Here is a 24,774-nt window from a genome sequence, read left to right on the forward strand (position 1 = left end):
GAGTGGGAAACGAGATCAACGCAACAAGGAGAAATACCAATAGGAGTCGTGCTGTAAGACGAGGCAACATCCTACTGAGGCGCGCAGCCGGTGGCCGGAACGCCGAGGAAGTACTAGGCTCCAAGCAATACTTCAAACCTACGGCAGGACAGTCAGTTATAGGCGGGCTGTCTCACACAAATCACCTACGAAGACATAGGGGGCAACAACAGGAGAAGGGCGACACTAGGGTCCAGGAAGAGCTCCGAGCCTACCCGTCATACGGGTGCGTCCTAGCCATATCATCTGGGGGACGAAGAAGAACATCATAATCGAGTTGTGAGGGAACACGAGAAACAGACACAACAGTTGTGGGGACTATCCCGTAAGCACAGCAGGGGAGGACCACAACACACAAGCGCTAGAAGGTAGGCACAGATTTCCACCTGCAAAGGGAACTCTGGAGGTGCCATCGGACCGGCCGGACTTGCGCAGCCCGGTTAACGGACTGAGGATCCTGAAGCCTTCAGTAAAGAGGTAAAGAGACTGCAACCTGGTGTCCTCGTTATTTACTGCGACCGGCACTTCACCGCACCATAACATCATCACCATACCTCCACCTTCATTGTACGCCCCTCAGCAGGGTCACGGACCGGGTCTAGCCACCGTGACAACCCCAGAGCAGAGACTCAGAGGCCCGGTACCGGGTACCCCTCGGCCCTGCGGCAGTGGGGGCGCTACAACTTGGCGTCCCCGAACAGGATCCTACTTAAGCCCGAGGATCGGGTCATGTGTGCCTTGGAACTGTGATTTATTGTGCTTGGACTGTGACTTATTGGAAAGACTGTGTATTGCCACTTGCCACCAGAAGTTCGCGCCAAAACCGCCGCCATTACAGCGCTAAGGAGAGCGCAGGAGAACAAGAAGGGTGTGGAGTGGGCGTAGACAAGCTAAAGAGCGCGAAAAGACAATGGCCGCCCAGTCTAAATATTATTGCACCGTGAGGACGTGCCCGACAGCAGCTGAGATCCGCCTCCTGATCCTCAATGGTGGGCGGAGGCAGAGAAAACGAAACCGCCCACGAAGGAGAGAGCGGGAAAAGGACGAGGAAGAAGAAGTGAACCACGTGGAGGACGCCATGGCGAGCTGCCCGGAACCGGAGCGTGGGGTCGGAGCAGAGGACTCCCCCAGCTACCCGGAGGGACACCGTGACCAGGCCTCCACCGCTGATACTGACTTCCTGCCGGCCGGAGTGGATGAGCTCAGCGACCAACTCCTGCGGACGCAGCTGAGCACTGAGGCCGGGTGGAAGAAGACCTTCATCGGGAGCCTCACCAGACGTCTGTCGGCAGCCTCGTCTGGTCCGGAGCAAGAAAGAAGTTCCAGCGCTCCGAAGCCAGAAAGCAAGGCTCTGCCAGAAAGCGAGATGCTGCAAACGGAGATGACAACGCCGCAGCGCAGGGCCCTGCAACTAGCGTTCCAGACCTCAGCGGAGACGGAGCAGATCGGCACCAGAGGGACCGCATCTGAAGCAGGTATGAAGAACGACCCTGCCTCGCCAGCAGAGGACCTGCTGATATTTACCCCCTCTCCCTGGGACCTATAGACTCCAGCGCTTTACACCCTGGGATCGGGCCACGGGTATGGAGCACTTCTTAAAGGCCCCGATCTCGCCGATCACCTTGCCGAGCAAAGTCTATGCGGAGCTACGGCCGCCAGAGCGAGAGTAAACCTCGATGCCATGGATATATAAATAGTTAACTGCTTGTTTCCCTGCTTTTTTGCTGCTTTAAACCCGACTAGGGTTATTCTTAAAGGGATCCCTTTGTTTACCCGGGATCCCTATTGCTTTTATTTTTGCTTTTATTTTCCTTTTTGCTCCCTGTTCACCCATGTTATAAAGACTACCGAATCATGGACGGTGAATGATTCACAAACTGTTTTGTAAATAGTTTGCACCTTCTTAAAGGTGTCCTCTACTGGTTTTACAAAAGAAAGGACTCTTTGCGAAGAAACTGTTCCTGGAAACAGTACCAGAGTCCTTACTGCATACGGACTTGCAGAGGCAGTGGGGGCGCTACAACTAAATGGAATGATGATGCTTTGGCGGCAATTTTCAGAAAGGGTCTTTCTGAATCCATTAAAGATGTTATGGTGGGGTTTCCCACGCCTTCCGGTCTGAGTGATTCTATGTCTCTGGCCATTCAGATTGATCGGCGCTTGCGGGAGCGCAGAACTGTGTGCGCTGTGGCATTATCCTCAGAGCAGATGCCTGAGCCAATGCAGTGTGATAGGATTCTGTCTAGAACGGAACGACAAGGATTCAGACGTCAGAATAGGTTGTGTTTTTATTGTGGCGATGCTTCTCGTGTCATTTCAGTCTGCCCTAAGCGTACAAAGAGGATCGCTAGTTCATTTACCATCAGTACTGTACAACCTAAATTTCTGTTATCTGTGTCCTTGATCTGCTCATTGTCATCATTTTCTGTCATGGCATTTGTGGATTCAGGCGCCGCCTTGAACTTAATGGACTTTGAGTTTGCCAGGCGTTGTGGTTTTCCCTTGCAGTCTTTGCAGAACCCTATTCCTTTAAGGGGCATTGATGCTACACCTTTGGCTAAAAATAAGCCCCAGTTCTGGACACAGGTGACCATGTGCATGGCGCCAGCCCATCAGGAAGATTGTCGATTTCTGGTGTTGCATAATTTGCATGATGCTATCATGCTGGGTTTTCCATGGTTGCAGGTACATAATCCTGTGTTGGATTGGAAGTCTATGTCTGTGACTATTTGGGGTTGTCAAGGGGTACATAGTGATGTTCCTTTGATGTCAATTTCCTCTCCCCCCTCTTCTGAAGTTCCTGAGTTTTTGTCGGATTTCCAGGATGTATTTGATGAGCCCAAGTCCAGTTCCCTTCCTCCTCATAGGGACTGTGATTGTGCTATTAACTTGATTCCTGGCTGTAAGTTCCCTAAGGGCCGACTTTTCAATCTGTCTGTGCCAGAGAATGCCGCCATGCGGAGTTATGTTAAGGAGTCTTTGGAGAAGGGGCATATTCGGCCCTCTTCGTCACCGTTGGGAGCGGGATTCTTCTTTGTTGCCAAGAAGGATGGCTCCTTGAGACCCTGTATTGATTATCGCCTTCTTAATAAGATCACGGTCAAATTCCAATACCAATAGCAAGGGGGCTAGTTGGTTTACTAAGATTGACCTTCGAGGGGCGTATAATCTTGTTCGTATTAAACAGGGTGACGAATGGAAAACTGCATTTAATACGCCCGAAGGCCATTTTGAATACCTTGTGATGCCATTCGGGCTCTCTAATGCCCCATCTGTGTTTCAGTCCTTCATGCATGATATCTTCCGGAATTATCTTGATAAATTCATGATTGTATATTTGGATGATATTTTAATTTTTTCCGATGATTGGGAGTCTCATGTGGAACAGGTCAGGATGGTATTTCAGATCCTTCGTGATAATGCTTTGTTTGTGAAGGGGTCTAAGTGTCTCTTTGGGGTGCAGAAGGTTTCTTTTTTGGGCTTCATTTTTTCTCCCTCATCTATGGAGATGGATCCGGTTAAGGTTCAGGCCATTCATGATTGGATTCAACCCACATCCGTGAAGAGCCTTCAGAAATTTTTGGGCTTTGCTAATTTTTATCGCCGTTTCATTGCTAACTTCTCCAGCGTGGTTAAACCCTTGACTGATTTGACGAAGAAAGGCGCTGATGTGACGAATTGGTCCTCTGCGGCTGTCTCTGCCTTTCAGGAGCTTAAACGCCGATTTACTTCTGCCCCGGTGTTGCGTCAACCGAATGTTTCTCTTCCGTTTCAGGTTGAGGTTGACGCTTCTGAGATTGGGGCAGGGGCCGTTTTGTCTCAGAGGGATCCTGTTGGTTCCTTGATGAAACCGTGTGCCTTCTTTTCCCGTAAGTTTTCGCCCGCTGAACGCAATTATGAAGTCGGCAATCGGGAGTTGTTGGCTATGAAGTGGGCGTTTGAGGAGTGGCGACAATGGCTTGAGGGAGCTAAGCACCGTATTGTGGTCTTGACCGATCATAAAAATCTGATTTACCTCGAGTCTGCCAGACGGCTGAATCCTAGACAGGCTCGATGGTCTTTGTTTTTTTCCCGTTTTGATTTCATGGTCTCGTATCTTCTGGGTTCTAAGAATTTTAAGGCTGATGCCCTCTCTAGGAGTTTTTTGCCTGATTCTCCTGAGGTCCTTGAACCGGTCGGCATTCTGAAAGAAGGGGTGGTCCTTTCTGCCATTTTCCCTGATTTACGACGGGTTCTTCAGGAATTTCAGGCTGACAAACCTGACCGCTGTCCAGTGGGGAAACTGTTTGTTCCTGATAGATGGACTAGTAGAGTGATTTCTGAGGTTCATTGTTCTGTGTTGGCTGGCCATCCTGGTATTTTTGGTACCAGAGATTTGGTTGGTAGGTCCTTTTGGTGGCCTTCTTTGTCAAGTGATGTTCGTTCTTTTGTGCAGTCTTGTTGGACTTGTGCGCGGGCCAAGCCTTGTTGTTCCCGTGCTAGTGGGTTGCTTTTGCCTTTGCCGGTCCCTGAGAGGCCCTGGACGCATATTTCTATGGATTTTATTTCTGATCTTCCGGTTTCCCAGAGGATGTCGGTTATCTGGGTTGTTTGTGACCGGTGTTGTGAATTCCGTTCTTGGGCTCCCTCCGGTGGTTGTAAATGGCACTTTTGTGAATTCTGCCCTTGGGCTCCCTCCGGTGGTTTTAAGTGGAACTGCTGCTCCTTGGATTTAGCTTAGCAGCTGCTTCCACTGATCGTCTCTCCTGCTCTGCTATTTAGCCTGGCTCTGATCTTCAGCCAGTGCCAGCTGTCAATGTTTCTTGGTTGGATTCAGATCTCTCCTTGGATTTCTTTGATAGTCGGTCCTGTTCAGCAAAGATAAGTCCTTGCATTTTCATTTGTTGTCCTCTTGCTGTGGACTTAATAATTCAGCTCATTTTATGTTTGCTCTAGTCCAGTTTGTCAGTATTCAATATTCAGTTAAGCTGGAAGCTCTGGGGAAGCAGATTTGCCCTCCACACCGTTAGTCAGGTGTGGAGATTTTTTGTAAACTCTGTGATGGATTTTTTTAGCTTTTAATACTGACCGCACAGTATCCTTTCCTATTCTGTCTATCTAGTTAGAAGTGGCCTCCTTTGCTAAATCCTGTTTTCATTCTGTGTATGTCATTTCCCTCTCCACTCACAGTCCATATTTGTGGGGGGCTGTCTGTCCTTTGGGAACTTTCTCTGAGGCAAGATAGCTTTCCTGTTTCCTTTTTTAGGGGTAGCTAGTTCTCTGGCTGTGACGAGATGTCTAGGAAGTGACAGGAACATTCCACGGCTACTTCTAGTGTTGTGTTAGGTTCAGGAACTGCGGTCAGTAAAGATACCATCTCCTCAGAGCTCATCCCATGTTGCTCCTTAACCACCAGGTCATAACAGACCGGTTCTCTAAGATGGTTCATTTGGTGCCTTTGCCTAAATTGCCTTCCTCTTCTGATTTGGTTCCACTGTTTTTTCAGCATGTGGTTTGTTTGCATGGTATTCCGGAGAATATTGTGTCCGACAGAGGTTCCCAGTTTGTTTCTAGGTTTTGGCGGGCTTTTTGTGCTAGGCTGGGCATTGATTTGTCTTTTTCTTCCGCATTTCATCCTCAGACAAATGGCCAGACCGAGCGAACTAATCAGACTTTGGAAACTTATTTGAGATGCTTTGTGTCTGCTGATCAGGATGATTGGGTGGCTTTCTTGCCATTGGCCGAGTTTGCCCTTAATAATCGGGCTAGTTCGGCTACCTTGGTTTTGCCCTTCTTTTGTAATTTTGGTTTTCATCCTCGTTTTGCTTCGGGGCAGGTAGAGCCTTCTGTCCTGGTGTGGATTCTGTGGTTGACAGGTTGCAGCAGATTTGGGCTTATGTGGTGGACAATTTGGTGTTGTCTCAGGAGTAGGCTCAACGTTTTGCTAACCATCGTTGGCGTGTTGGTTCCCGGCTTCGGGTTGGGGATCTGGTCTGGTTGTCTTCCCGTCATGTTCCTATGAAGGTTTCTTCCTCTAAGTTTAAGCCTCAGTTTATTGGTCCTTATAGGATTTCTGAGATTATCAATCCGGTGTCTTTTCGATTGGCCCTTCCGGCCTCGTTTGCTATCCATAATGTCTTCCATAGATCTTTATTGCGGAAATATGTGGTGCCCGTTGTTCCCTCTGTTGATCCTCCGGCCCCTGTGTTGGTTGATGGGGAGTTGGAGTATGTGGTTGAGAAGATTTTGGATTCTCGCTTTTCGAGGCGGAGGCTTCAGTACCTTGTCAAATGGAGTGTTATGGCCAGGAGGATAATTCTTGGGTTTTTGCCTCTGATGTCATGCTGCTGATTTGGTCCGTGCCTTTCATCTGGCTCGTCCTGATCGGCCTGGGGGCTCTGGTGAGGGTTTGGTGACCCTTCCTCAAGGGGGGGGTACTGTTGTAAATTCTGCTTTTGGGTTCCCTCCGGTGGTTGTAGGTGGTAATACAGTTGTCCCTGGGTTGCAATCCTGGGCAGGTGTCCCTGCTGATTGCAGCTCTGACTGGGGTATTTAGGTGTGCAGGATTCATTAGCCCTTGCCAGTTGTCCATTGTTCTTGGAGGTTTTACATCTCTGTCTGGTTCCTCCTGCCCTGCTACCCAATCAGCAAAGATAAGTGTCCGGTTTTGTTTCTACAGCACACATGCTGTGTGCTTTACAATTCAGTGATATTTATTGTTTTCTCTTGTCCAGCTCTTTTGCTCTTATGTGTCTTTCCTCTAATACTCACAGTCAATATTTGTGGGGGGCTGCCTATCCTTTGGGGTTCTGCTCTGAGGCAAGATAGAATTCCCATTTCCATCTATAGGGGTATTTAGTCCTCCGGCTGTGTCGAGGTGTCTAGGATGTGTTAGGTACACCCCACGGCTACTTCTAGTTGCGGTGTCAGTTTAGGGTTTGCGGTCAGTACAGATTCTGTTGTGAATTTGGTTTCTGGGCTCCCCCAGTGGTCACTGGTGGTACTGAACTTGTGTGCTTCATCGCCTCTGTTCACCTGTTTCCATCAGGATGTGGGAGTTGTCTATTTAGCCTTGCTCCTCAGTCATTTCTATGCCGGCCAACAATGTTACCAGAAGCCTTTCTGTTGCATGTTCCTGCTCCTAGACTACTATCAGCTAAGTTGGACTTGTAGTCCTAAGTTTGTTTTGCATTTTTGTTCCAGTTCTCTGTGTTTGAATATTTCTGAGGCTGGAAGCTCTTGTGAGCTGAAATTGCCACTCTGGTGTCATGAGTTGATATTAGAGTCTTAAAGTAATTTCAGGATGGTGTTTTGAAAGGGTTTTCAGCTGACTGTGTAGTTCCCTTTTCTGTCTTCCTACTATCTAGTAAGTGGACCTCAATTTGCTAAACCTATCTTCATACTTCGTATGTCAATTTCCTCTAAAATCACCGACATTATATGTGGGGGCTACTGTCTGCCTTTTGGGGAAAATTTCTCTAGAGGTAAGCCAGGTCTGTATTTTCCTCTGCTAGGGTCAGTCAGTTCTCCGGCTGGCGCTGGGCGTCTAGGGATAAAACGTAGGCACGCTACCCGGCCACTGTTAGTTGTGCGGTAGGTTTAGCTCACAGTCAGCTCGAGTTCCCATCTTCCAAGAGCTAGTCCTTTTGCATGCTTTACTACGGTCTTTTGCCATTGAGAACCATGACAGTTTGGCCGGCCAAGGGTTAAAATAATTGGCAGAAGAAAGGAGAGAAAAGAAGTCTGCAGAGAATTTTTTTTTTTTCCTGAGTTTGCTCATTAGTTGATTCTCTAGCATCTCTGCTTACTGCAGCCTTCATTTCTCTCTCCTTCTAATCCTTGAATGGTTCTGATTTCACCTGATGAAAATGGATTCTCAGAGTTTAGCTACAGGTTTGAATAATCTCGCTATGAAGGTTCAAAGTTTACAGGATTTTGTAATTCATGCTCCTATATCTGAACCTAGAGTACCTTTGCCTGAATTTTTCTCCGGGGATAGATCTCGCTTCCAGAATTTCAAACATAATTGTAAATTGTTTTTGTGTCTGAGATCTCGCTCCGCTGGAGATCCTGCACAGCAGGTCAGGATTGTAATTTCCTTGCTCCGGGGCGACCCTCAGGATTGGGCATTTGCTTTGGCACCAGGGGATCCTGCGTTGCTCAATGTGGATGCGTTTTTCCTGGCTTTAGGGTTGCTTTATGAGGAACCTCATTTAGAGATTCAGGCTGAAAAAGCCTTGATGGCCCTGTCTCAGGGGCAAGATGAGGCTGAAATATACTGCCAAAAATTTCGTAAGTGGTCTGTGCTTACTCAGTGGAATGAGTGCGCCCTGGTGGCGAATTTCAGAGAGGGTCTCTCTGATGCCATTAAAGATGTTATGGTGGGGTTCCCTGTGCCTGCAGGTCTGAATGAGTCCATGACAATGGCTATTCAGATTGATCGGCGTTTGCGGGAGCGCAAACCTGTGCACCATTTGGCGGTGTCTACTGAGAAGGCGCCAGAGATTATGCAATGTGATAGAATTCTGTCCAGAAGCGAACGACAAAATTTTAGGCGAAAAAATGGGTTATGCTTAGTGATGAGCGAACGTGTTCACTCGAACCTGGTGTTCGATCGGACATTAGGGCGTTCGAAGGTGTTCGGTATTCGGCCGAACATCTCGCGGTACTCGAGTGAAATCTCGTTTTTGTTTTTCTCATTTTTGGCGGTTTTTCAAGGAGCCAATCATGTTAGGTGAGCCTTCTAAGCTACTAGCATGACATAGGGACATGTACAAGACGAGAGCAGTGAGTGGCTGGCCAGATCAGGTGACCTGACCAGCCAATAGACTGCTTTCATTATGTTCGGCGCTTTCAGCCATTTGCAGTGTGAAAGAGCATAGGGACAGACGTGCTGGGGGGACTGGGAATTGATAGGGACTAGAGCAGGGACAAAGACCAGAATTAATCAGGCAGGCAGGGTGCAGAAATCAACAGCCCTTGTCAGGGCTAATCTACGTTTACTACTACTAGTCCTCTCTTGTATTTGCTGGCTAGCTGTGTGGCAGCTGGGACCAGGAGTGCAGCGGCCGCCATCTTAGCTGCGCACTCACTGTCTCAGTGCCAAGTCTCAATCTCAGTCTCCAAGTCAATCTTTATAGGCATTAGGCATTAGGCAGGGATCGTGTGTGCATTAGGCTGGGCTTTATAGTGCGGCGTCCGCCATTTTGGGCGAACGCCGCACTATTAGAATATCGGCTGCTGGATGTTCCTCAGACTCCATTTAGCCTCCAGCACACGCTGTCTGTAACCTCATTTGTGCTGCTGTCTGGGACTTGTAGTGCCTCAGACTCCAGCACACGCTGTAACCTCATTTGTGCTGCTGTCTGGGACTTGTAGTGCCTCAGACTCCAGCACACGCTGTAACCTCATTTGTGCTGCTGTCTGGGACTTGTAGTGCCTCAGACTCCGTAGAGTGGTACAGCACACGCTGTCACCTCATTTAATAATAATAATATTAATTAATAACAATAATTAATAAATTAAAAAAGGAAATATTTGCGGCCTAAAAATAAAACCGCATAAGATATAAAAATGCATTTTTGAGTGATACAGATATACCACACCTGGCCCAAAAATATTTGTTTAGCGTACACATAAGCGCAGTGTACAGAATACGCAATTCTGCCACATATATAGTATATATATATAGTATAGAATACCCTACATTCTAATCCAAGGTTTTGTGTGTCCAAAAAACCGCATTAGATAAAAATTGCATTTTTATAGCACGCCATATCTAATAGTTAAAGAAATAAAGGGTATTTGATGTGAAGAAATACCACAAATATAAACACAGTTTTATATCTGTTACTGGTACCCAAGTTTTGTGGTTCAAAAATACGCTCTGTATTTAGTGACTAGGCCTGTTGCCAGATTTGTGCACGCCATATCTAATAGTTAAAGAAATAAAGGGTATTTGATGTGAAGAAATACCACAAATATAAACACAGTTTTATATCTGTTACTGGTACCCAAGTTTTGTGGTCCAAAAATAAGCTCTGTATTTAGTGACTAGGCCTGTGGCCAGTTTTGTGCACGCCATATCTAATAGTTACATAAAGAAGGGGTATTTGATCTGAAGAAATACCACAAATATAAAACACAGTTTTATATCTGTTACTGATACACATCAGTTTGCTGTAAACCAAGGTTTGGTTGCATAAAATACGCTCTTTACCGAATAGTCCTTTTTGCAACACGCAATATATCCTCTGTTTGGACAAATAGAGTGTATTTCACCTTCATAACTAGCTTTTCTAGCATAACCTTTACAATGGTGAACCCCAGGGGTAAGGGACGAGGACGAGGACGTGGTCGTGGGCGTCAAAGTGAGGTTGCAGGCAGAGGCCGTAGTCCTGGGCAGGGTGACACAGTACCTGCTTCTGATGGAGCACTGGAACGCCGCAGAGTACCCTTTTCTAGCTTCCTGTCCCAATTTACAGTGTCACGTGGCACACCCCTATTGGATCCCCAGCAGTGCGAACAGGTGATCAACTGGATAGCGGATAATGCATCCAGTAGTTTATCCACCGCCCAGTCTTCCACGCAGTCCACCAACGCTAGCCAAGGGAGTGGACCTCAGGATCTTTCAGCTCAACCTCCTCCCGCCCAGCCTGGCCCCTCCTTGGAAATTAGTGATTCAAATCCTGCATACTCCCAGGAACTGTTTTCCCAACCCTTCCTAGATTCACAAAGCACTGCTGAGCAGCAACCTGACCAGTGGGTCTGTCCCGATGCCCAAAATAGAGAGCTTTCCCAGTCTGTGGGTGATGAAAGTGGGGATTTACAAATAGTCTGTGGAGAGGTGTCTGAGGATGAGACACGGGTGTCAGACAGTGAGGTGCTTGTCAGTGCAGTAATTCCCAGGGGGGAGCAGGCTGATGAATGGGAGGAGGAGGAGCCGGTGGATGATGAGGTGACTGACCCCAGCTGGGTTGTTAGGCCTAGTCAAGAGAGTGCTTCGGAGGGGGAGGCAAGTGTAACATCAGAAAACGTTGCAAGAGGTAGACGTGCGACCAGAGGGAGAGGCAGGGCCAGAGTAATTTCATCAGACAGAGGTTCAACAAGTGAACCAGTTTGGTCGAGGCCTCGGTGTTCTAAAGTCTGGAGCTTCTTTAAAGAAAGTGAGGAGGACCGACGGACTGTGTTGTGCAACCTGTGCCACACCAAGCTCAGTAGGGGAGCCACCACTAGCAACCTAAGCACTACCAGCATGCGCAGGCATATGAGTGCTAAACACCCAACTCATTGGAATCAAGGCCGTTCACCTCCTTCTGGTCGCACCGCTGCTCCTTCCCCTGTGTCACATGCTGGCTCTGCCAGTAACTCCCCAGCCCAGGAGCCCGGCACCAGCGACTCCCGCCATGCAACCACCCCTGCACCTTCACCATCCCCCCCACAATCCACCAATGTGTCCCAGCGCAGTGTTCAGCTGTCTTTGCATGAAACATTTGAGCGCAAGCGCAAATATGCCTCCACCCACCCACATGCACAGGCCTTAAATGTCCACGTCTCCAAACTCCTGAGTTTGGAGATGCTGCCCTACAGGCTGGTGGAGACGGAGGCATTCCGCAACCTGATGGCGGTGGCTGCCCCTCGCTACTCCGTCCCAAGCCGCCACTATTTTTCTCGATGTGCCGTCCCAGCACTACACCAGCACGTGTCTCAGAACATCAACCGTGCCCTGACCAACGCGGTTACAGAAAAGGTCCACTTAACCACGGACACGTGGACCAGTGCTGGGGGGCAGGGACACTATATCTCCCTGACGGCACATTGGATTAATTTGGTTGAGGCTGGGACAGAGTCTGAACCGGGGTCAGCTCATGTGTTGCCCACACCCAGGATTGCGGGGCCTACCTCGGTGACTGTTTCCCAGGATTACTATACTTCTCCCCCCTCCTCCTCCTCCTCCTCCTCCTCCTCCACAAACACCACTTGTAAATTTCCATCCGTGGACACGCCACCTTCAGTCGGCAGCTGCAGTCGCAGCAGGACCGCAGTGGGCAAGCGCCAGCAGGCGGTGCTAAAACTGCTGAGCTTAGGTGACAAGAGGCACACTGCCCAGGAGCTGTTACAGGGCATGACGGCTCAGACGGATCTTTGGCTGGCGCCGCTGAACCTGAAAGCAGGCATGGTCGTGTGTGACAACGGGCGTAATCTGGTGGCGGCTCTGCAACTGGGCAGACTCACACACGTTCCATGCCTTGCCCACGTGTTCAATCTGGTGGTTCAGCGGTTCCTCAAGACCTACCCCAATCTGTCAGATTTGCTCACCAAGGTGAGACGCATCTGTGCCCATTTCCGCAAATCCACCACTGATGCTGCCACCCTGAGGGCAGTGCAACGGCGCTTACAACTGCCAGCTCACCGACTGTTGTGCGACGTGCCAACGAGATGAAATTCCACCCTACACATGTTAAACAGGGTTTACCAGCAGCGCAGAGCCATTGTAGACTGTCAGATGACCACTTCCACCAGAACCGGTAGTCAAGTTAGTCAGCTTCCTCAAATCTACAATGAGGAGTGGACGTGGATGTCTGATATATGTAAGGTGTTAAGCCACTTTGACGAGTCAACACTGATGGTCAGCGGGGATGACGCCATAATCAGCGTCACCATCCCGCTGCTTTGTCTGCTGAAAAAATCATTGCTCAGCATGAAGTCTGAGGCGCATCGATTGTCACAGGAGATGGGGGAAGAAGAGTTGACTGAGAGCCAGAACACCAGCCAGTCTGTTTCTCAGAGTGTAACTGAGGAGGGGGAGGAGGAAGATGAGGATGAAGAGGAGGAGACTGTGGGCGAGACTGAAGACGGTACCCATTCCCTCTTCTCAGTTCAGCGTGTTTGGGCTGAGGAGGAGGAGTTGGAGGAGGAGGAGGAGGAGGAAATGGAGAGTCGGCCTGTTGCGGAGGGGGAATTCTTACGTGTTGGGACTCTGGCGCACATGGCTGACTTCATGTTAGGCTGCCTTTCCCGTGACCCTCGCGTGAGAAAAATATTTTCCACCAGCGATTACTGGGTGTTCACCCTCTTGGACCCCCGGTACAAGCACAACTTTTCCACTCTAATTCCTATAGAGGAAAGGAGTATGAGACTGCATCAATACCAACTGGCCCTGGTGCACAAGCTGAAAATAGCCTTCCCATCTGACACCGCTAGCGGCAGAGGACGTGGTTCTGAGGGCCAACAAGCGAGGGAGAGGAGGGGAGCAGGCAGCTTGTCAAGTGCTGGCAGAGGATCAATCTCCAAGGCCTTTGCCAGTTTTATGTCACCCATGCAAGAGTATGCCACCAATCCACAGTCTAGACAGAGTAGAGGCGAGATTTACAGAAAGATGGTGAAGGACTACCTAGGTGACCATACCAACGTCCTGCATGATCACTCTGCTCCATACAACTACTGGGTTTCAAAGCTGGACACGTGGCCAGAACTGGCACTGTACGCCTTGGAGGTGCTGGCTTGCCCTGCCGCTAGCGTGTTGTCAGAGCGGGTCTTCAGTGCAGCTGGTGGCATCATCACCGATAAGCATACACGCCTGTCAACTGACAGCGCTGACAGGCTGACGCTTATCAAGATGAATAAAGCATGGATTTCTACAGATTTCCACTCGCCACCGTGTTAAAGCAGCTCAAACTGAAGTCTGTCATGTCACCGTGCCACTCTCCGTGCTGACGCTGCTGACGCTTCCACATGCTGGGTCTTCGCTACCTCCAAACTATGTAATTGTGCCACTCTGTGGCCTCAATGTGTAAGGAATGATGCTGCTGCCGCCTCCTCAAGGGTCCGTCACCGTGCCACTCTCCGTGCTGACGCCTCCACATGCTGGGTCTTCGCTACCTCCAAACTATGTAAATGTGCCACTCTGTGGCCTCAATGTGAAAGGAATGATGCTGCTGCCGCCTCCTCAAGGGTCCGTCACCGTGCCACTCTCCGTGCTGACGCCTCCACATGCTGGGTCTTCGCTACCTCCAAACTATGTAATTGTGCCACTCTGTGGCCTCAATGTGTAAGGATTAAGGAATGATGCTGCTGCCGCCTCCTCAAGGGTCCGTCACCGTGCCACTCTCCGTGCTGACGCCTCCACATGCTGGGTCTTCGCTACCTCCAAACTATGTAATTGTGCCACTCTGTGGCCTCAATGTGTAAGGAATGATGCTGCTGCCGCCTCCTCAAGGGTCCGTCACTGTGCCGCTCTCCGGCCTGATGCTGCCTCCGAATGCCGTGCCCATAGCTGCCATGCTGTGTCAGGCTCAATTTCGGTGTGTTTCACCTGCTACCTCATCAAAGTGGGTCACTCTGTCACCACAAAGCTGTTGGCCATAATTTGGCGTAATGGTGCATTTGGGCAGCCTCAGAGGCAACTATGCATGCTGCCCCTGCTGTTTCCTGTCCATTCCAGTGTTGTTTCCATCATTTTCTGAGCTTCCCAGGTTTTTAGGCGACCTTCCCTGTGCAGAGCTTTGGTCCCGCTGAAAAATGTTCGAGTCTCCCATTGACTACAATGGGGTTCGTTATTCGAAACGAACACTCGAACATCGGGAGATGTTCGACTCGAACAACGAGCACCCGAACATTTTAGTGTTCGCTCATCACTAGTTATGCTTCTATTGTGGCGATTCAACTCATGTTATATCAGCATGCTCTAAACGTACTAAGAAGGTTGATAAGTCTGTTTCAATTGGTACTTTACAGTCCAAGTTTATTCTATCTGTGACCCTGATTTGCTCTTTATCGTCTATTACCGCGGACGCCTATGTCGACTCTGGCGCCGCTTTGAGTCTTATGGATTGGTCCTTTGCCAAACGCTGTGGGTTTAATTTAGAGCCTCTGGAAGTTCCTATACCTCTGAAGGGTATTGACTCCACGCCATTGGCTAGTAATAAACCACAATACTGGACACAAGTAACTATGCGTATTAATCCGGATCACCAGGAGATTATTCGCTTCCTTGTGTTGTATAATCTACATGATGTGTTGGTGCTTGGATTGCCATGGCTGCAATCTCATAACCCAGTCCTCGACTGGAAAGCAATGTCTGTGTTAAGCTGGGGATGTCAGGGGACTCATGGGGACGTACCTTTGGTTTCCATTTCGTCATCTATTCCCTCTGAGATTCCGGAATTTTTATCTGATTATCGTGACGTTTTTGAGGAGCCTAAACTTGGTTCACTACCTCCGCACAGAGATTGCGATTGTACAATAGATCTGATTCCGGGCAGTAAGTTTCCAAAGGGTCGTTTATTTAATCTGTCTGTGCCTGAACATGCTGCTATGCGGGAATATATTAAGGAGTCCTTGGAAAAGGGACATATTCGTCCTTCGTCATCTCCCTTAGGAGCTGGTTTTTTCTTTGTATCTAAAAAAGATGGCTCTTTGAGGCCGTGTATTGATTATCGGCTTTTGAATAAAATCACGGTTAAATATCAGTATCCTTTGCCACTGCTTACTGATTTGTTTGCTCGAATAAAGGGGGCCAAGTGGTTCTCTAAGATTGATCTTCGTGGGGAGTATAATTTAGTGCGAATTAAGCAGGGGGATGAGTGGAAAACCGCATTTAATACGCCTGAGGGCCATTTTGAGTATTTAGTAATGCCTTTTGGTCTTTCAAATGCCCCTTCAGTCTTTCAGTCTTTTATGCATGACATTTTCCGTGAATATTTGGATACATTTATGATTGTGTATCTGGATGATATTTTGATTTTTTCGGACGACTGGGACTCTCATGTCCAACAGGTCAGGAGGGTTTTTCAGGTTTTGCGCTCTAATTCCTTGTGTGTAAAGGGTTCTAAGTGCGTTTTTGGGGTTCAAAGGATTTCGTTTTTGGGGTACATTTTTTCCCCCTCTTCCATTGAGATGGACCCTGTCAAGGTTCAGGCTATTTGTGATTGGACGCAACCCTCTTCTCTTAAGAGCCTTCAGAAGTTTTTGGGCTTTGCTAATTTTTATCGTCGATTTATAACTGGTTTTTCTGATGTTGCTAAACCGTTGACTGATTTGACTAAGAAGGGTGCTGATGTTGCTGATTGGTCCCCTGCTGCTGTGGAGGCCTTTCGGGAGCTTAAGCGCCGCTTTTCTTCCGCCCCTCTATTGCGTCAGCCTGATGTTACTCTTCCTTTTCAGGTTGAGGTCGACGCTTCGGAAATCGGAGCTGGGGCGGTTTTGTCGCAGAAAAGTTCCGACTGCTCCGTGATGAGACCTTGCGCATTCTTTTCTCGTAAATTTTCGCCCGCTGAGCGAAATTATGATATTGGTAATCGGGAGCTCTTGGCTATGAAGTGGGCTTTTGAGGAGTGGCGTCATTGGCTTGAGGGGGCTAGACATCAGGTGGTGGTATTGACCGACCACAAGAATTTGATTTATCTTGAGTCTGCCAGGCGCCTGAATCCTAGACAGGCGCGCTGGTCGTTATTTTTCTCTCGGTTTAATTTTGTGGTTTCTTACCTACCGGGTTCTAAAAAAGTGAAGGCAGATGCCCTTTCTAGGAGTTTTGAGCCTGATTCCCCTGGTAATTCTGAACCTACAGGTATCCTTAAGGATGGAGTGATATTATCTGCTGTTTCCCCAGACTTGCGACGGGTCTTGCAGGAGTTTCAGGCGGATAGACCTGATCGTTGCCCGCCTGGTAGAATGTTTGTTCCTGATGATTGGACCAGTAGAGTCATCTCGGAGGTCCATTCTTCCGCGTTAGCTGGTCATCCTGGAATCTTTGGTACCAGGGATTTGGTGGCTAGGTCCTTCTGGTGGCCTTCCCGTCGCGAGATGTGCGAGGTTTTGTGCAGTCTTGTGATGTTTGTGCTCGGGCCAAGCCTTGTTGTTCTCGGGCTAGTGGATTGTTGTTATCTTTGCCTATTCCGAAGAGGCCTTGGACTCACATCTCCATGGATTTTATTTCTGATCTCCCTGTTTCTCAGAAGATGTCTGTCATCTGGGTGGTGTGTGACCGTTTCTCTAAGATGGTCCATTTGGTCCCCTTGCCTAAATTGCCTTCCTCATCCGAGTTGGTTCCTCTGTTTCTTCAAAATGTGGTTCGCTTGCATGGTATTCCGGAGAATATCGTGTCTGACAGGGGAACCCAATTCGTGTCTAGATTTTGGCGAGCGTTCTGTGCTAGGATGGGCATTGATTTGTCTTTTTCGTCTGCTTTCCATCCTCAGACTAATGGCCAGACCGAGCGAACTAATCAGACCTTGGAGACTTATTTGAGGTGTTTTGTGTCTGCGGATCAGGATGATTGGGTTGCCTTTTTGCCCTTGGCGGAGTTTGCCCTCAATAATCGGGCTAGTTCTGCCACCTTGGTTTCTCCTTTCTTCTGTAATTCGGGGTTTCATCCTCGTTTCTCTTCCGGTCAGGTGGAGTCTTCGGATTGTCCTGGAGTGGATGCTGTGGTGGAGAGGTTGCATCAGATTTGGGGGCATGTGGTGTACAATTTGAAGTTGTCCCAGGAGAAGACTCAGCATTTTGCCAACCGCCGTCGTCGTGTTGGTCCTCGTCTTCGTGTTGGGGACTTGGTGTGGTTGTCTTCTCGTTTTGTCCCTATGAAGGTTTCTTCTCCTAAGTTTAAGCCTCGGTTCATCGGCCCGTACAAGATATTGGAGATTCTTAACCCTGTGTCCTTTCGTTTGGACCTCCCTGCATCTTTTTCTATTCATAATGTCTTCCATCGGTCATTGTTGCGCAGGTATGAGGTACCGGTTGTGCCTTCCGTTGAGCCTCCTGCTCCGGTGTTGGTTGAGGGTGAGTTGGAGTACGTTGTCGAGAAGATCTTGGACTCCCGTGTTTCCAGACGGACACTTCAGTATCTGGTCAAGTGGAAGGGCTACGGTCAGGAGGATAATTCTTGGGTGACAGCCTCTGATGTTCATGCCTCCGATTTGGTCCGTGCCTTTCATAGGGCTCATCCTGATCGCCCTGGTGGTTCTGGTGAGGGTTCGGTGCCCCCTCCTTGAGGGGGGGGGTACTGTTGTGAATTTGGTTTCTGGGCTCCCCCGGTGGTCACTGGTGGTACTGAACTTGTGTGCTTCATCGCCTCTGTTCACCTGTTTCCATCAGGATGTGGGAGTTGTCTATTTAGCCTTGCTCCTCAGTCATTTCTATGCCGGCCAACAATGTTACCAGAAGCCTTTCTGTTGCATGTTCCTGCTCCTAGACTACTATCAGCTAAGTTGGACTTGTAGTCCTAAGTTTGTTTTGCATTTTTGTTCCAGTTCTCTGTGTTTGAATATTTCTGAAGCTGGAAGCTCTTGTGAGCTGAAATTGCCACTCTGGTGTCATGAGTTGATATTAGAGTCTTAAAGTAATTTCAGGATGGTGTTTTGAAAGGGTTTTCAGCTGACTGTGTAGTTCCCTTTTCTGTCTTCCTACTATCTAGTAAGCGGACCTCAATTTGCTAAACCTATCTTCATACTTCGTATGTCAATTTCCTCTAAAATCACCGACATTATATGTGGGGGCTACTGTCTGCCTTTTGGGGAAAATTTCTCTAGAGGTAAGCCAGGTCTGTATTTTCCTCTGCTAGGGTCAGTCAGTTCTCCGGCTGGCGCTGGGCGTCTAGGGATAAAACGTAGGCACGCTACCCGGCCACTGTTAGTTGTGCGGTAGGTTTAGCTCACAGTCAGCTCGAGTTCCCATCTTCCAAGAGCTAGTCCTTTTGTATGCTTTACTACGGTCTCTTGCCATTGAGAACCATGACAAGATTCCACCTACTCCTGAGAAAGTCTCATGCTGCTCCAAGGTCAACGGATCATAACACCTGTGTATGAAAAAAAAGTTCTGATTTTGTGGCCAATAGCAACCAATCCCAGTGTTGCTTTTCTAATAGTGATCTTCAAAAGAAAGCAGTGTTGTGATTAGTTGCTACAGGCAGCAAATACATTTTTACCAAATATTGCCAATACCAGAGTTGATTTGTGGATGTTCTGTGGGGGTTGAGTGTAAGGGAGGCTTAAGGGGTTGTCCAGGTTTGTGTCTGCAGAATTGTGAATTCTCAGAGTGCGCGCTGTCAGGATTCTTCATTAACAGCGAGACCAGGTGGTCATGTGACCACTGTCCGCTCCTGCTGGTAATGTGAGCATCTCCGCTCCTGCTGGTCATGTGACCACCCCCCGCTCCTGCTGGTCATGTGACCATCGCCCGCTCCTGCTGGTCATGCAGGGTAATCATGACAGTGAGTACATCACCCGCTCATGATTCTGTAGTCACATAGAGGGACTGTGGACTTTTCAGCCTGGACAACCCCTTTAATTACAGTAAGTGTATGTAGGACATTACTATTCTAGATTTTTTTCCCAATTCTGTTCTTTTTTTTAACACTTTCTTTTGCAGGTGTCAGACACAGAGGGATAACCTGTATTTCATAAAGGGGCTGTCTGCCATGTTTTATTCTCTATTAAATGCCCCAGCATTGTCCAAAAATAATATAAATTATAGTCACCTATGGATCCCCTTTCATAGTGCAACCCAGGTGCGCCGAAGGTCTCTGAACCTTCTTTTCTGATATAGATATTATGTGAACACTAGAAAGGTGATGTTCAAGAGCAGGGAGGACACTCAGGAGCTGTAAACCATGCTATGAGCTTGGATAGTTTAAAAGGTTATTCCCCTAAAAAATCACATTTTTCCCATGTGGAGACATGGGAGGTGCCCTGGTCCGCTAGCCGAAACCGTGGTTGTTGTGAAACGTGACTCAGGTGCCCAATGAGTGCTGGCGTCACTGTCCCCACTTCCTGTCAAATTGAGCATGAAGAGGAAGTCAGAGATCAGCTGCAGTACAGACTTCCTCTTCATGTTTGATTTGTCCGAAGGTGGGGACAATGATGCCAGCACTGATTGGGCGCCGTCATCACGTGTCACAACAATGCACTCTAGCCCCATGACCGCAAGTGCCGACACCACTGGAACGGTGCTGGCACGGGAGGAGAGTATAGGTTTTATCATTTTTTAGGGTCAATCATTTGTATCAAGAAGGAGTTGTCTTAGTAGTGGACAACTCCTTTAAGGCTGCATCCAAATGACTGTCTCCACACAAAGGATATAACATCTTCCCACTCTTATTACAAGTACTCAGAACCACAGGTGGGTCTCCTAGAAGAATTCTGGGATGTGATAAACTTAGCTCCTGGATCCTGAGCTTCAAAGGGGTTAGCAAATGGTTTGTAACCAGACAGAATATTTCCTCTTGACTGTATAGAGAGGAAGGGGGAGACACAGGATATTTGAAATGCCACAACTTAGCCCATCATCCATTCACAAGTAGCAATTTTTAAATTGGCCCATCCGGGTCATCCTGGAAATTTGATCCTATGGTCAGGACTATAAAAGGCTGGGTGGCACAAAAAGAAGTTGTTCATATGTGGGTACTGTGTATGCTGATGTGATCCATAACTCATTTCTCCTTCCCTCAAGGAAACAGAAGATAACTGTAGATGGAAACATTTAGATATTTCTGTTTTTTCTTCCTTTTTGTTTTATAACTGTTTTTCATCATTTTGTCCCTTTATTTTTACCATGTTTATTTCTTTTATTTTAAGCACTGTATATTTTTATATTAAAGTTTAAAATCTTTAATAAGTTTGATCCTTGTAGGCTTTAAAGAATCCATAGACTTTCAGAGACTGTGTGACCTTTTGATTGTCAGTTATATATTTTGGGGACTTATCACCCTGTGTGTTTGATGAGTGGTGGCAGCATGCTAAGTAATCGGGGTGTGTAGACTTTGTAGGGCGTGATTTATAAAAGTAGCTGAATTGGAAGTGTTTCTGCGCTCTCTGGAGTTATGACACGAGTCATAGTAGATAAATAGATAAAATTGCAGTTTTATTATCAACGTGTTTCAGATACCACTGTCCTTCCTCAGGACAATTATACAAAAATAGTGATTTATGCTCAATTTGTAGCCTAACACAGAGGTTGAGAGTTGGATTGAATGAGAGGAGATAAATTAACCCTTGCAGATGCACCCCACGTCATGTGTTGAGAAGTGTGTACGTGACAGTCGTCATGCTCGGTCTTCACTCCATTCATTGTTTATAAGACTGCTGAAAATAGCCGAGTACTGTACTTGGCTGTCCCATAGAAAATGAACCTCCTCTCAATTCAGAACAGGATTGCAGAGCCCCAATATTGGGGTCCCAAAGCTCCAGTCTTGATATCACCGGTGGTCTCAGCAGTCAGACCACCGGCAATTAGCAATTTATACCCTATTAGGAGGGACATAGGGCCATGCCACTAGAAGTGTTATTAGGGGATATGTGTCTCTAGGAGTGTTATTAGGAGGGACGTGCCACTAGAAGTGTTATTAGGAGGGACTTGCCACTAGGAGTGTTATTAGGAGGGATGTGCCATTAGTAGTGGTATTAGGGAGGTCAAATACAGACATTGCATTAGTAGACACATAATCACTACCCTCATATTTCTGTTTGCCTTCATATTGTGGCAGTCATGGATCATAAAAATGAGAACTATCATATACAACTACCTGAGTGCTGTATGAAATAAAGACATAAGGAGACCGATCATTGATTTTAAACATATTTTATTAAATACAATCTTTACCTCTATCTAAAGCCAATGATCCAGAAGAAGGCAAAAACCCTGGACACGTTCAGCCAATGTGTGTTACAGGGAAAAAATTCCTTCTTGACCCCGAGAAAAGGCGATCAGTTCGAGAACCCTGGATCAAGGCCATACTACAACTATCTAACTGATATATACACAACAATGATATTCAATATGGTGACTCGTTTCTGGATAGCAGATCTTCTTTGTCCTGGTAAGTCGCCTCACCTTTTCTCATCAGACCAGACCCTGAAGATCATAGCTTGGCTATGTTCATCTGCCCTGTAAAAAAAACAGAACACTACCCCCCCACAGAACAATACTTCCCCAGAGAACACTACCCCTTAATATACAGACATAGGATTTTTGCATCATATCAGGACCATTATACAGTTGGCAAACAGTTGCACTGTATAGTGCTAAATCATGTAAATATGTATGTTCTACTCCTTATACAGTTTGGTTATACAGCAGACACCTAAACAATATGATGTCATGATGCACTGATTCCAGGATAAGATCCATATAATCAGCAATCATCATAAGACAATAAATATCATGTACAGACGTATTAAATGATTAAAACTAAACAATCGTGTGGCTCTCTTTAGATTCTTCAGTCTTCCTTCCAGGATCCAGATTCTCTCCCTGGTAAGAAAAAAAATAATATGAGGGGAAATATCAGTATAAAACCTGTAGAAAGCGTCATAAATATACTGTACTTTATGCCAGATAAACAAGCCCCCTTTTCTCTGCATTTTTAAGTTTTGATGTAAACACTTAAAATGGTGTAATAAATTTGTTTTAAAAAAAAGTTGCAAATGCAGTTATATATAAGTAAAATAAACAAAATAAAATAGGAATATAAAATGGTAAAATAAAAAAAAATAAATAAATAAAAAGAAAGTAAAGTAAACAAATAAATATATTTTCCCCCAATGTATGTACACCAATCTCTGTCCCATGTGGAGGAATAATGGTACATTTTTTGCCCCAATAATCTTAAATTAAAGTGACAGAACCACCAACAACAATCTGTGCCAGCCACAGATACAACTTGAAGTGTCACTGACCATAGTAGCGACAGTGGTGTCTCCATCCGAGGTGCCATCTTTGTGCTGACCTCTCTGATGTCCCCATGTTTGCTGCATAGAACTCTGTGTCCAACATTCCGCTGTGTGACCTCACATAGAACCTTCATCACCCAAGTCTAGAGATTCTAGGACTGAAGAAATCCAGAACCTTACAGCCACAATCTGTAGACTTGGGGGGTCCATGTTGGCGCTAAGTTCACTAACTTAAATCCCTGTAAGGTTTCTTATTTACCTGTATCCTCAATCCAGAGGATTGAAATGAGAGTTTGTGTCCTTGATCCTGGATCCTCTGATCTCCTCGTCTTCATCTTCTGAAATGACAGTCTGCGTTCTCGATCCTGAATCCTGCGTTCTCGATCCTGAATCCTCCACTCTCGTCGTCTTCATCTTCTAAAATAAGCTTCTGCCCCAGAACACCCGTTTGTATAGACCCACAGTCATTGTGACATCATGCTGTGAGGTAACAATGGCCTCCTGTATTTGATGATGTCACGTATGACTATGAGTGAAATCTCCACAGGTATAAATTAATATTGACAACAAATAGTAATAATATGGCAGATCACATTGGTTACCATCAAGGCAGGAGGAGCCGGGTGATTAAGGAAAAGTTCCCAAAAGTAAAAAGCATTATACTGCGTCTGAAAAAAATAAAGGACTTGATAATAATAATTTACCTCAAACGTAATTAAATTCTAGGCCCTATAATAACACTTCCCCCTTTTTACAGCATTACACTGTTACCAATGGAACAAAGACCTCACTTAAAAAACTATTAACAAAACTTTAGCAATTGCCCATAGCAACCAGTCTGATTCCACCTTTAGTGTATTTATTATTATTATTTATTTATATAGCACCATTGATTCCATGGTGATGTACATGAGAAGGGGTTACATACAAGCTACAGATATCACTTACAGTAAAGGTACCGTCACATTTAGCGACGCTGCAGCGATCTAGACAACCATGCCGATCGCTGCAGCGTCGCTGTTTCGTCATTGTGTGGTCGCTGGAGAGCTGTCACACAGACAGCTCTCCAGCGACCAACGATGCCGAAGTCCCCGGGTAACCAGGGTAAACATCGGGTTGCTAAGCGCAGGGCCGCGCTTAGTAACCCGATGCTTACCCTGGTTACCAGTGTAAAATGTAAAAAAACAAACAGTACATACTCACCTTCGCGTCCCCCGGCGTCCGCTTCCTGCACTGACTGAGTGCCGGCCCTAACAGCAGAGCGGTGACGTCACTGCTGTGCTCTGCTTTTACTTTACGGTCGGCGCTCAGTCAGTGCAGGAAGCGGACGGCGGGGGACATGTGACAGACAGCAGAAGGTGAGTATGTACTGTTTGTTTTTTTTACATTTTACACTGGTAACCAGGGTAAACATCGGGTTATTAAGCGCGGCCCTGTGCTTAGTAACCCGATATTTACCCTGGTTACCATTGTAAAACATCGCTGGTGTCGTTGCTTTTGCTGTCAAACACAACGATACACGGCGACCTAGCGACCAAATAAAGTTCTGAACTTTAACCAACGACCAGCGATATCACAGCAGGATCCTGATCGCTGCTGCCTGTCACACTCAACGATATCGCTATCCAGGACGCTGCAACGTCACGGATTGCTAGCGATATCGTTTAGTGTGAAGGTACCTTAAGCAAACTACCAATGACAGACTGATACAGAGGGGAGAGGACCCTGCCCTTGTGGGCTTACATTCTACAGGGTGGAGGGGAAACACCTTAAAACAAGAACACTGAGTGTTTCTTTGCTGGTGATTCACCTAGCAATGCAGAAATGACAAAAGGTCAGAAATCATTGTCTTTGAGAGAAACCATTCCTATTGTTTCACATTTTCACACATTTTGTAGGTGTAGGAACTATGGACATTCCAGTTTTTGTGGAACTACAACTTACAGCATTCTCAGCGTAGAGCACAGGATAAATATGAACAAAAGTTCAAGAATTGCTTTCTTTTTTTAACCAAATATTTTTTTATTGTGCAAAAGAAATACAATAAAATCCATTTAAATAACAAGGTACATTAGTGTTTTTTATTTTAAAC

General features: G+C 46.9%; 1 long non-coding RNA gene across 1 annotated transcript; it reads right to left on the bottom strand.

Annotated features, from left to right (window-relative positions):
- Positions 1 to 21,575: 21,575 nt before the first annotated feature.
- LOC143809916 (uncharacterized) lies at positions 21,576 to 23,569 on the bottom strand. Its single transcript, XR_013222531.1, has 2 exons — positions 22,942 to 23,569; positions 21,576 to 22,263 (listed from the first exon to the last, which is right to left on the bottom strand). It is a non-coding gene; the product is annotated as an uncharacterized LOC143809916 (long non-coding RNA).
- Positions 23,570 to 24,774: the final 1,205 nt, after the last annotated feature.

Source organism: Ranitomeya variabilis, chromosome 2 (genome assembly GCF_051348905.1).
Source record: "Ranitomeya variabilis isolate aRanVar5 chromosome 2, aRanVar5.hap1, whole genome shotgun sequence".
Lineage (NCBI taxonomy): Eukaryota > Metazoa > Chordata > Amphibia > Anura > Dendrobatidae > Ranitomeya > Ranitomeya variabilis.